This window comes from Zingiber officinale, chromosome 11B (assembly GCF_018446385.1).
Source record: "Zingiber officinale cultivar Zhangliang chromosome 11B, Zo_v1.1, whole genome shotgun sequence".
NCBI classification, from domain to species: domain Eukaryota; kingdom Viridiplantae; phylum Streptophyta; class Magnoliopsida; order Zingiberales; family Zingiberaceae; genus Zingiber; species Zingiber officinale.
The window spans coordinates 13,342,536-13,355,451 of record NC_056007.1 but is presented as its reverse complement, the minus strand read 5'-3'; the positions used below and the strand labels follow the sequence as shown (position 1 = coordinate 13,355,451).

The following is a 12,916-nucleotide window of genomic DNA, read 5'->3' as shown; positions in this document are numbered from 1 at the left end:
TCAAATTCATATGGCAGAATATCCTATGTTGGTTCGGCATCCCTTGCCAGCTCGTCTCTAATAACGGGAGGCAATTCACCGGACAGAGACTTAAGGAGTGGTGTGAGGGCTACGACATTGTGCAGGCTTTCACCTTAATGGCCTACCCTCAGAGCAACAGCTAGGCGGAAGTCACTAACCAGTAGATCAGCTTAGAGGCTGATCTACTTCATGAAAGACGCCTCTAATGGCTTGGGAGGTGCCTCGCATGAACAGTGTGAAGGCGCCTTCCAGCCACTTGAGGGTGCCTTCAATAGCTGTTAGCTGAAGATAAAACTTTATCTTCACCTTATAAACTTGATCTTCTTGGAGGTGCCTTGGACCTCCTTAAAGGCGCCTCCGAGCAACGGATATGTTTTTCCAAGGGCTATAAAAAGACCCCTGGAGCAAGGAATTCAACAACAACTGAACTACAAATCTTGTAATCACTTCATAGTCTTTCTTGTGAGCTATTAAAATTTGTAAGTGGCTACTCTGCCTTCAACAAAGGAGTTTGTCTAGTGGAGCATTTTCAAAGCCTTGGATTAACAATCATATAGGTTGTAACCAAATAGCTCCTCACATCTTCTCTATTTTAGCTGTTTAGTTTATTTTTAAAATTAATTGTGCTTACTTAACAAAGTCCAAAGAACAAAAAAAAAAGGATTGTTTTGTTGCTACAAGAAATCCACCTTCCTTTTGTCGGCCGCACGGGACCAATACAAACTAGCACCACGCGCAAATCAACACAACGTTGGTGTTGGTTTACACAAACTAGCACCAACGTGGTGTTGATTTGCGTTGTTTTGCACCACTGTTGGTGTTGATATTTGAAGACCAGCACCAACATGGTACTGGTTTACACAAACTAGCACCGGCGTTGTTGGGACCGAAATGTAGCTAGAGGGGGGGTGAATAGCTCGTTGTGTGCTCGTGGTCGGCGTTGCTTGTTTCTTCAAAGATGTGCAGCGGAAATACAAGAAACAACTACAACAACGCTAACAAATGGATTTTACTTGGTATCCACCTCACAAGAGGTGACTAGTCCAAGGATCCACGCACACACACACACCTCCACTAATAAATCACTCCTTGTCGGTAACTACCGAAGGCGGAGAAGCTCTACAAGACTCTCAAAACAGAAAGAAAGGAAAGGGAACAAAAGTATAAGCAAAGCTTACAATGAATACAAGGAACCCTAACCCTAGCTTTCTTCTTCTTGCTTTTGATCTACCTCTTGACTTGGAAGAGACTCCAAGAACCTTCAAGAACTGGCGATCTGGAGCTTAGAGAGAGCTGTGGAATTGGTGTCGAGGATCTGAGATGAATCGGTGAAGCACTCGGAAGAACTGTCGAAGAAGGCGCACGCCAACGGCCTTTATCTACGCCAACGGTCGAATCCCGATCGATTGGATTGCTCCCAATCGATCGGGGAGGCTTTAGATCGATCGGCTGATCGATCCAGAGCGCCTCTGTGCTCTCTGAAATAACCTGGATCGATCGGCTGATCGATCCAGCCTTTATTGCGTAAAAATGCGACACCCCAATCGATCCACTGATCGATCCAGAGGTGTTCTGTGCGCTCTGCGACTTGCCCACTCGTGGCTTATCGCGGGGACCTTCCCAATCGATCGGCCGATCGATTGGGCAGCAGCCAATCGATCGGCTGATCGATCCAGACATTGGTTTTTGCCCAAAACCAAGTCCCAAGCCCCCAAACCAACATCCGGTCAATCCATGACCTGTTGATTCATCATGCCTAGCATCCGATCACCCTTGACCTGCTAGGACTCCCTCACCAAGTGTCCGGTCAATCCCTTTGATCCACTTGGATTTTTCCTCATCGTGTCAAGTATCCGGTCACTCCCTTGACCTACTTGGACTTTTCCCTTCTTGCCAAGTATCCGGTCAATCCCTTTGACCTACTTGGACTTTTCTTCCTCGTGCCTAGCTTCACTCACCAGGACTTCCCTTTTGCCTAGCTTCACTCTCCAGGTCTTTCACCTAGCTTCACTCACTAGGATTTTCACCTGGCTTCACTCACCAGGATTTCCCTTCTACCTAGCTTCACTCACCAGGTCTTTCACCTAGCTTCACTCACTAGGATTTTCACCTGGCTTCACTCACCAGGATTTCCCTTCTGCCTAGCTTCACTCACTAGGACTTCTCTTCTGCCTGGCTTCACTCACCAGGTCTTTCACCTAACTTCACTCACTAGGTCTTTTACCTGGCTTCACTCACCAAGATTTTCTTTCTGCCTAACATCCCAGTTAGGACTTTCCAGTTAGGACTTCCCGGTCAAGTATCTGGTCAACCTTGACCTACTTGACTCTTCTTCAATCAACCTGATCAGACCCTAATCAGAGGAGAATTGCACCAAATAATCTCCCCAAATGAACAACTGCACCTGCACTTGTCCATATCATCGACGCCTTGTATTGTCAAATATCAAAACCCAAACTAAGACTCAAGCCTGGTCAACCAGGTCAACCTTGACCTGAGGGATATTGCACCAAAAATCTCCCCCTTTTTGATGTTTGACAATACCTCATTTAAGTCAGGCTAATTCCCAAAGCTCAACTTCCTTCATGCCACTAGGTAATGAAGGCGTAAGTTAAACCCTACATTCTCCCACTAAGAAGGCAAACTCCCTCTTAGATAATGAAGGCCTAACTTAAACCCTACATTTCTCCCCCTACTAGCACACATCACAAACATTCCCTATCTTTGGGCACACATCAAAACAAACTCTCCCCCTGAAGAGTTACTCACCGTTGTTCACAACTTCACTCGTTGTGATCAACTCGATAATGAAAGTCCCATACCTTTCATTTTCCTTTAACCCTACATTCTTCTCCCAATGTAGGCAAATGCCCAACCTTGAGCATTTTCAACTTAAACAATGGAGATATCCACTCTCCATTGTAAACAAATGCTCAACCCTGAGCATTTCTACGACAGAAGGTTAACCACCTTCCAAGGTGTATGAAAAATAATTTTCATGTCCTTAATGAGTAACTCCCCCTAAAGACATGGTCGTACCTTCTGTCATTGCACCAACAATGACTTGGAATCCCTAAAGCTTTAGGAGACCCAAATTTAGAAATTTTGAGGTTCAAAAATTCAATATTGAAACCAAACCTCAACCTAAACTTTAATTTGGTCTTCCTTAACCAATTCATCCTTGTTTTCAACATGAAAACACTCTTTTTATGTATGCAAATGTATTTTGATGGGTTTGGAATGGTTACCTAGACTAACCATGGTTCAAAAATGCTGAAATCAGACTTTCCCAGCTGAAATCAGACTTTCGATCGATTGGAGTTGGGTTCCAATCGATCGGACCATACTGAATCGATCCACTGATCGATTCAGGAGGGCTGGATCGATCAGTGGATCGATCCAGGAAGCTTCTGTTCGCGAGAAGCTTGCTCTCAATCGATCTCCCGATCGATTGAGACCCTTCAATCGATTGGGTGATCGATTGAGGTCTGATAGTTGCTGAAATTTCATTTCAGTCAACTTCAGAAAACTCCTAGAAAATTCTACAAAATTCTAAAAATCATAAAAATTCGTGTAGACATGTCTTAGGGTATATACTATCAAGGAAAAATAGTTTTCTAAGAAAATACATCATATTTTCAAAGATTGACACAAACTTGAAAACTTGTAAAAATTTTAGTGTTTTCTTCAAGTTTGTGTTCAACCATTCAATGATGATTACTATCAAAAGATAGCCTTCATCAAGGTTTTCCAAAGTATGTTTAAAATAATTTTTCAAAAACCAATATCCCACCATGTTCCTTGGGCTTAATGCATATGACTTGTACATTAGCTTTCCCAATGATGGGAAGACACATAACTATGTGTTTTGATGAGCTTAAAACTCAAAATAATGCACTAAATCAACATCTTGAGTTTTGTTCATTATCCTAACATCTCACTTGTATCTAATGTGCACTAAAACACATACAAGTCACCTTATGGTTCTTTGTGAGATGTAAAGTTTGGTTTTGCTCTAATCTAGGGATCATGCATATCTATCTAGGCATTTTTGAATTATAGACATCCACCGAGGATGTTACTTGTTAATTAATATCATTAGTCCTTAATAAACAAGAAATTAAAATGATGCATGATGATGTTATGACATACACCAAAAAGAAATAATTTTCAAAAGAAAATTTCCTATAACTATATGATGTATGGATGACATGATATGGTATTTTTGTGTTTTTCATAATAAGGCATGAGTGCAAACACAAATAAATAAATATAATGTCATGGCATTTGATGGGCAAGTAAAGCATGGCAAGTTAGCATAGATAAAATACCTAGATCACCTACCTAAGTATCATTAACTCTTAGCTAACTTAAAAAGTTAATCCTAGATTGTCCACTATTTCCCAAGAAAATGTCAAAAACCAAATTTGAAATTTCTTTTGCTTTTCCTAATTTGTGCCAATTTAAATTAAGCATATTCCTCAAATTTTGGCACAATTTACTCTTTTAAAGAGTAATCAATTGAGTTAAGGCTTAAATTTGCCTTTAACTTCCTAAGAACATACCAAAATCCCAACTTGGTAGTTCTTATGATTTTCTCAAATTGTGTCATTTAAAATTTCATCCAATTTCTCAAAATATGACACATTTTACTCTTTCCAAGAGTAAACCCTTTATCTTTTTCATTTTCAAAGGTTAATAATAACCTTGAAAATGCTCCTTGAGCGTCAACTTCGTCATAATTGGGTTAACTACCCTTCCACTTAGAGTTGACATTCTCTAACCCATCTATGGGGTAGAGAAGATGCTCCTAGGAACCCAAAACCTATTGGTGCTCCTTGGATGCTCTAGGTACTCACTAGGGATAACTTCCCTAGATACCTTCCTAGTGACCTTGTTTGGCTTCTTAGAAGCCTTGGTCACATTTTCTAGGTCAACTCTAGGGATTGCTTCCCTTGTGACTTTGTTAGTGACTTTCTTAGACTTCTTAGAAGTCTTAGCCACGTTTGTTGCAAAAATACTCTTAGGAATAACCTTCCTAGTATTCTTGGCTTGATCACTAGACCTAGGGTTGGTTCCATAACTATATGGAACCCTATGGTAAGAAATTACATCCTTCTTGGTTTTAGGTTTGTATTCCAAACTCTTATGACCATTGGATGACTTTTATACTTCTAGACCTAGGTTTTGACTCTTGGACCCTTGTGTCATATTTGTTATTTTTCGAAGAGTCCTCTCTAATTTGTTAAGTCTTGACCTCAAGACTTGATTTTCCTTCCATAATTCTTCAACCTTAGGTTTTTCACTAAAACCTTGATTTTTCTTCTTCTTAGGCAAATACCTGGAATCCTTTGGGTTCTTGCCTAAATTCCTATCTACCTTTCTAAACCTAGGTTGAGAGGTTTTAGCATGATAAGCTACATGATTTTCCTTAACTTTATCATGCCTCCTATTTTCATGGTAAATAGCATTAAAATGATATAAACTTGAACTAGCATGTTTTTTACCATAATTTAAAGGGGTAGGCTCAATAAAAGTTACCATTCATTTTACCTTGGAGGCTCCCCCTTGAATTGAGCTTTCTCCTTGAGCCTTGACCACCTTCTTCCCCTTAGGGCATTGACTTCGGTAATGCCCCTTTTGATTGCAAGAGAGGCACACAATGTACTCCTTGCTCTTCTTTGTATTGGGGATGGTCTCCTTGGGCTTCTCCTTACCCTTTTGTGCCACTTGGCCCTTCTTCTTGGCCAATTTAGGGCATTTACTCTTGTAATGCCCATGTTCCCTACATTCAAAGCACATGATATGATTTTTATTATTAATTGACACACTTATACCTTCATGTGTAGGGATGACACTTTCTCCTTTGGATCCGGAGGTAGAGGCTTCCTCTTGATTCGCAAATGATTTTCCTTCCATTGATTTAGCTTGACTTGTGGAGGTGGAAGCTTCTTCCTCCACTTCTTCTCTTGACCCGGATGTAAAAGCTTCTCCTTCTTCTTGATCCGGCGTCACCAAAGATTACTCCCCCTCACTCCTAGAGGTGGAGGCTTCTTCATCTTCATTTTGTATATGGAACAAGGAGTATGCTCCCTCCTTGCCCTTTTCATTGCATTCCTCTAAAGATGAAGCTTCTTGGACTTCTTCTTTGGAAGTTGAGCATCTCTCAATTTCGGAGTCCTCCTCTTGGTCTTGCTTCAATGAGTCGTCCTCTTTGGATTCCTCTTGATTCGGTACAGTGGAGGGTTCTTCATGGAGCTTAGCCAACTTGCTCCAAAGCTCTTTGCATCTTCATATTGTCCAATTTTGCATAGAATTGTGCTAGGCAATAAATTAACCAATAATTTGGTTACCTTGTCATTTGCTTCGCACCTTTGGACTTGCTCCGGGCTCCATTTGCTCCCCTTGAGAACTTTGCCCTGTGAATTTTTTGGAACCTCGAAGCCTTCCATTAGAGCAAACCATTGCTCTATCTCCACCATCAAAAAATTTTCGATCCTTGATCTCCAAAGATCGAAGCTTGTCATTGTGAATAGTGGAGGCACCCGTGTGTCAAATCCAAGTCCATCTTGGAATTGCATCTTGAAGTTGAGCTTCTTGAATTCTTTGACTTTGATGAATTTGCTCCAACTTTTTCACCCTCTAGCTTTGCTTGTTTTGTTTGCCCCTTCCGGCGATGGTTCCGGTGAAGAGCGATCTCGCTCTGATACCACTTGTTGGGACCGAAATATAGCTAGAGGGAGGGTGAATAGCTCGTCGCGTGCTCGTGGTCGGCGTTGCTTGTTTCTTCAAAGATGTACAGCGGAAATACAAGAAACAACTACAACAACGCTAACAAATGAATTTTACTTGGTATCCACCTCACAAGAGGTGACTAGTCCAAGGATCCACGCACTCACACATACCTCCACTAATAAATCACTCCTTGTCGGTAACTACCGAAGGCGGAGAAGCCCTACAAGACTCTCAATACAGAAAGAAAGGAAAGGGAACAAAAGTATAAGCAAAGCTTACAATGAATACAAGGAACCCTAACCCTAGCTTTCTTCTTCTTGCTTTTGATCTACCTCTTGACTTGGAAGAGACTCCAAGAACCTTCAAGAACTGGCGATCTGGAGCTTAGAGAGAGTTGTGGAATTGCTGTCGAGGATCTGAGATGAATCGGTGAAGCACTCAGAAGAACTGTCGAAGAAGACGCACGCCAACGGCCTTTATCTGCGCCAACGGTCGGATCACGATCGATTGGATTGCTCCCAATCGATCAGAGAGGCTTTGGATCGATCGACTGATCGATCCAGAGCGCTTCTGTGCTCTCTGAAATAACCTGGATCGATCGGCTGATCGATCCAGCCTTTATTGCGTAAAAATGCGACACCCCAATCGATCCATTGATCGATTGGGGTCTCTGGATCGATCCACTGATCGATCCAGAGGCGTTCTGTGCGCTCTGCGACTTGCCCACTCGAGGCTTGTTGCGGGGACCTTCCCAATCGATCAGTCGATCGATTGGGCAGCAGCCAATCGATTGGCTGATCGATCCAGACATTGGTTTTTGTCCAAAACCAAGTCCCAAGCCCCCAAACCAACATCTGGTCAATCCATGACATGTTGGTTTATCATGCCTAGCATCCGGTCACCCTTGACCTGCTAGGACTCCCTCACCAAGTGTCCGGTCAATCCTTTTGACCCACTTGGACTTTTCCTCATCGTGCCAAGTATCCGGTCACTCCCTTGACCTACTTGGACTTTTCCCTTCTTGCCAAGTATCCGGTCAATCCCTTTGACCTACTTGGACTTTTCTTCCTCGTGCCTGGCTTCACTCACCAGGACTTTCCCTTCTGCCTAGCTTCACTCACTAGGTCTTTCACCTAGCTTCACTCACTAGGATTTTCACCTGGCTTCACTCACCAGGATTTCTCTTCTGCCTAGCTTCACTCACCAGGTCTTTCACCTAGCTTCACTCACTAAGATTTTCACCTGGCTTCACTCACCAGGTCTTTCACCTAGCTTCACTCACTAGGTCTTTTACCTGGCTTCACTCACCAGGATTTTCTTTCTGCCTAACATCCCAGTTAGGACTTCCCAGCCAAGTATCTGGTCAACCTTAACCTACTTGACTCTTATTCAATCAACCTGATCAGACCTTGATCAGAGGGGAATTGCACCAAACAATCTCCCCAAATGAACAACTGCACCTGCACTTGTCCATATCATCGACGTCTTGTATTGTCAAACATCGAAACTCAAACCAAGACTCAAGCTTGGTCAACCAGGTCAACCTTGACCTGAGGGATATTGCACCAGTAGTGATGGTGTTGATTTTCACGTTGGATATCACTCACTGTCACTCAGGATAAATCGGCCAGGATATATATATATATATACACATGCACACACATGTGTTGCGTGCACTAAGCCCCTTATATCAGGTGGGCTAATGCAGGGAGAGATTTGAGGGAAAAAAGAATTGACTTATAAAAAATAGTTTTAATTTTTTAGAATTGTCCCTACTTTTATTTTTTTTAGTGTGGTAAAATTCAAATATTTTTATAATTGTATACACCTTTAAGGGTTACAAAAAATTGAGGTGCGGCAACTATCCCACCAAAATTATACGTGGCTCCGCCCCTGCTTGCGTATGTAATATAATCCATGAACGCGCAGGTAACATACTATCTTTTATAAAAAAATAATTTAATTCTTTATATCATATATTAAACTGATAAAAATAAATACTACACTTAATCTTAGTCAAAAGACCGTCCATAAATTAGGTAAGGATGCGTCAGACCCATGCAATAGTGTAATAGTGTAATGCTAGGATGACGCTCGAGAATCCAAGAAGCAAGTTAATATAATGGACTCCCCCTTATAAAAAATTAATTTAATATCATACTTGATCTTAGCCAAAAAGTTGAGAAAATTATGCTTTTTTACTTTGTCGATCCAAGGTATTTATAGAAATTTCTCTACTCACGGTGTTGTTAATTCTAAGATATGCTAATTGATTAATGAGAAAAATTATAAATAGTTCTCAACTTGTGTACATCACGTATATTTTTTTTATAGCTTAGGATTGAAAATTTAGGGTTTACGATTTAGGATTTAGAATATCTTATTTAACCTTAAGAAATTAAAAAATATAAAAAAAATACACTTGATACTCATGAGATGAGATTTATATTTTTTATTGAAAAGAACTTTTCTACACTATATTTAAAAAAAAAACGTAAATCTTTAATTCTAAGTTAGAGCAGTTTAAAATTTTAAAGTAGTTTAGAATCATATTGACTACAATATTTATAGTTTCATATTTATGGTCTTAGGGCATAGTTAAGTTGGTTAGTGCAAGACAAAATTTATATCATAAAATAAGAGTTTGAATCTCGGTAAAACTGAGGAAAAAAAGCTCTCCCCGTGTCAACTACAACTTCCCGATTTATTTCCTCATAGATAATGATAGGGTCAACCGTGTGGGGTCGTTGGATGGTGGATTCCACCTTATGTTAACATATCCTACTATCTTACTATTTTATTAAAAATTTGGACTCTTGACTAACTAACTTTGGTGAAGTCTAAAATGAAATTAAGTTAATATTTATTTTTCTATTTATACCGAAAATAATTCTAAGATTTATTAGTAATTTTTACAGACGTATCAATCAAGGATCTAGAGTCCAAAACTCAGTTGCGGTTTATTATTGAGAATTTTTCTCATTGATCAATCAGGGATCTAAAGTTTGAAACTCAATTGCGGCATATTATTAGAAATTTTTTTCATTAATAAATTATAGATTTAGAGTTCAAGACTCGACTATGACATATTATTTAGAATTTTTCTCATTAATCAATTAAGATTTTAGAGTCTCTTTAGTCACATATCTTAATATTGACAACGCTGCGAGCATAGAATCTTCTATAAATACCTTGGGTCGGTGATATTAAAAAGCATACTTTTCTCGACTTTTTGGTTAAGATCAAGTATAATATCTTACTAAATTATTAAGAATCTGCACCCTTTACTAACTAATTTTGGTGAAGCCCAAAATAAAATTATGAATTTATTAGTAATTTCCACAGACACATCAATGGATCTAGAATAAAATTTTCTCATTAATCAATTGATGTATTATTGAGAAGTTTTCTCATTAATTAATTAGAAATATAAAACTCTCTTTAGTCCCACTAGAGAGAAACTTCTATAAATACCTTGGCTAGAAAACATATTTTTCTCGACTTTTTGGCTCAGATCAAGTATGTTATTAAATTATTTTTTTATAATGGGAAATCCGTTATAGTAGCTTGCTACTGGGATTGCAATATTTGTAGAGAGTTCACACACATTCATGTATTATATATTCCACATGCAACTAGGGGTGGAGCTACGTATAGCTTTGGTGGGGTAATTGCCCCACGCCAATTTTTTTATATGTACCCCTAGAGATGTATAAAATTATAAAAATATTAGAGTCTTGTCTCACTTAAAAAAATAAAAGTAGGGACAATACTCAAAAAGTAAAACTATTTTCTATAAGTCAATTCTTCTTCCCTCAGATCTCTTCCTGCATTATTCCACCTGATATAACTGGCTAGCTCACATAATGCGTGTACATGATGAGATAGAAATTATTAAAATTTAAGAGGGGTGCATTCAATGTTGGCCTTTTAATTACATTGAATCACTTTTATGGATTTTAAAAGTTTAGGTGTATTCAATCTAGATTTTTATAAACTTTATAAAAATCTAATGGTATCCAAATTAGATTTTTATAAAGTTTTAAAAAATTATATGGTATTCAAACTTGACTTTTTAAAACTATATAAAAATATTTTGGTATCCAAAGTTTTAATATATTTTCATGAATTATTTTAGAAATCTTTGAATATAAATTTTAACTAATAAGAGCTCTCTAAAACACTTGTACAATTTTAAAAATAAAATAAAAAGTCTTCTCCTCATTATTGAGATTTCTATAGATTTCAAATCGCTTTCATTTTTTTTTATCTTAAATGCCTTATCCTTGTTCAACCTCTCGGCAGCCTATATCAACCTTTTAGCATGTATTTTATGTGAAGCTGAGAGTCCTCTGAAATGACCGTCTCCAACGTTATAACAGCAAAAGAATGGATCGTAATGGCTGGAATGGAACAGCAGCCACTTGCAGCCTTTTTTCCAGCAGCAACTCACGGCGACGGGCTGCAGGCGAAGCTTTTTTTTCTCCCGTTGCTCGTGATGGGAAACAATGAGTGTCAACCGATGAAGCCTGTGGTGCGCCGGAAAGGAGGAAAACAAATAGAAAAATTGTTTGAGGCGGTCGGTAATACTTCCGTCGAATACTTGCGAGTAGGTAAAAGTCAAAGTCTATTTGGACAGCGACGTTATGCGTAGAGGGAAGAGAAACTTGAAAAAGTAGGTTTTAATATAAAATATATAGTAATAAATCAAATTAATTCTCAACTTAATTAATAGATAATTTAATAAAATCTAATGAAATTCGACCTTAAAATATTCTATAAAATTTATTAAATTTTAAAAATTCCTTAATAAATTTTATATATTAATATTAATTTATTTTAATAATATTATTACTAATCAAATTAATAATATTATTATTAATTTTATTACTAATCAAATTTATCAATTCAATATTTTATTAAAAGTTTGACCAAATTAAAGAGTTGATCAACATTTCAGGTTAATTTGAATCAAAATTATAAATAAAAATATTTAAAATTATTATAATATTGTTGGATTTAAAATTATATTATTAAAGGTTTTTTTTTAAAATAAGCCGTTATCTTCTCTTTGTTTTTAGTCAAAATAAGATAAAAGTATAGAAAGTTGAAAAAAAAAATTTATGGACAAGTATGTTATTTATTATTTTAATAAAAAAATTTAATTAGGTATTTTAGGTTTTGTTTGAAAATAAATATCGTTCGAGATCATGACCATCTATGTTTTTCTAAGATTGAATACACTCCTTAAATCCATAAGTTTCTGTGAAATTTACAAATGTCTATAAAAGTCTTGCAAAAAAGTCTATAGAACTCCATGAAATTCTTTTCATAAATATATGAGATTCTATAAAATTAAATAAAAATCTATCAACTTTACAAAAGTTTATCATTAAAAAAAAGTCAATGAAAATCATTCAATCTCTTAATTAAATACACCCAGTATTTCTTTATTATAATGCCTAAGTTTTAGAAGCATTATCAATTATAGAAATAAATAATAGCAAAATAGTTTTGTAATGAAGAAATGAGATAGTATTAATACGCCACTTGCACACTAATCAATATTAAACTGGGGCGTGTCCCATTGGAACGGTAGGTTGTTAGATTAATCATGGGATCAAAATTCGATGTGTTTGAGTATGTCAAAAAAATGATTAATCAGACTAGATAACGTCAAGCCTAGGATGATCAACCCAGTCCCACAGAAATTTCCCACCGACCTCCAGGGTAAATCGGGAAGTGCTCGCAGCAAGCAGCCCAGGAGCCCAGTATCCTTTAATTACGTGTCCCATTTGGAGAAAAAAATTCAACAAATTCACCATAGCTAGGGCTCGAACCGCGGGTGCTTGAGTGACAACCTAGATGCCCTACCACTGTACTATAATCCCAAGGACATGTCTTGGTCACTGTACTAATGACTAATAATTATTCTTGATTTACCTTCTCTATATTGATCTAAAGATAAATTGACGGAAATACTAGAACACCTTTAATATAATATAAAAGTTGAATACCTTATATAAAAAAACTAAACTTAATTGATGTAATTGAACTCATCCGGCTGAAATATATAACCAGACCGAAAAGAATAAGCTAAACTTTAAGTTAAAAAGAACTAAGGCTATAAACAAATGAGAGATCTTGCGGGTAGCTTGAG

At 37.7% G+C, this 12,916-nt stretch overlaps 2 pseudogenes; one reads left to right on the top strand and one right to left on the bottom strand.

Annotated features, from left to right (window-relative positions):
• Window positions 1–8,796: 8,796 nt before the first annotated feature.
• On the bottom strand, window positions 8,797–8,948 carry LOC122035465 (annotated as a pseudogene).
• A 1,296-nt stretch (window positions 8,949–10,244) lies between these two features.
• LOC122035476 lies at window positions 10,245–10,386 on the top strand (annotated as a pseudogene).
• Window positions 10,387–12,916: the final 2,530 nt, after the last annotated feature.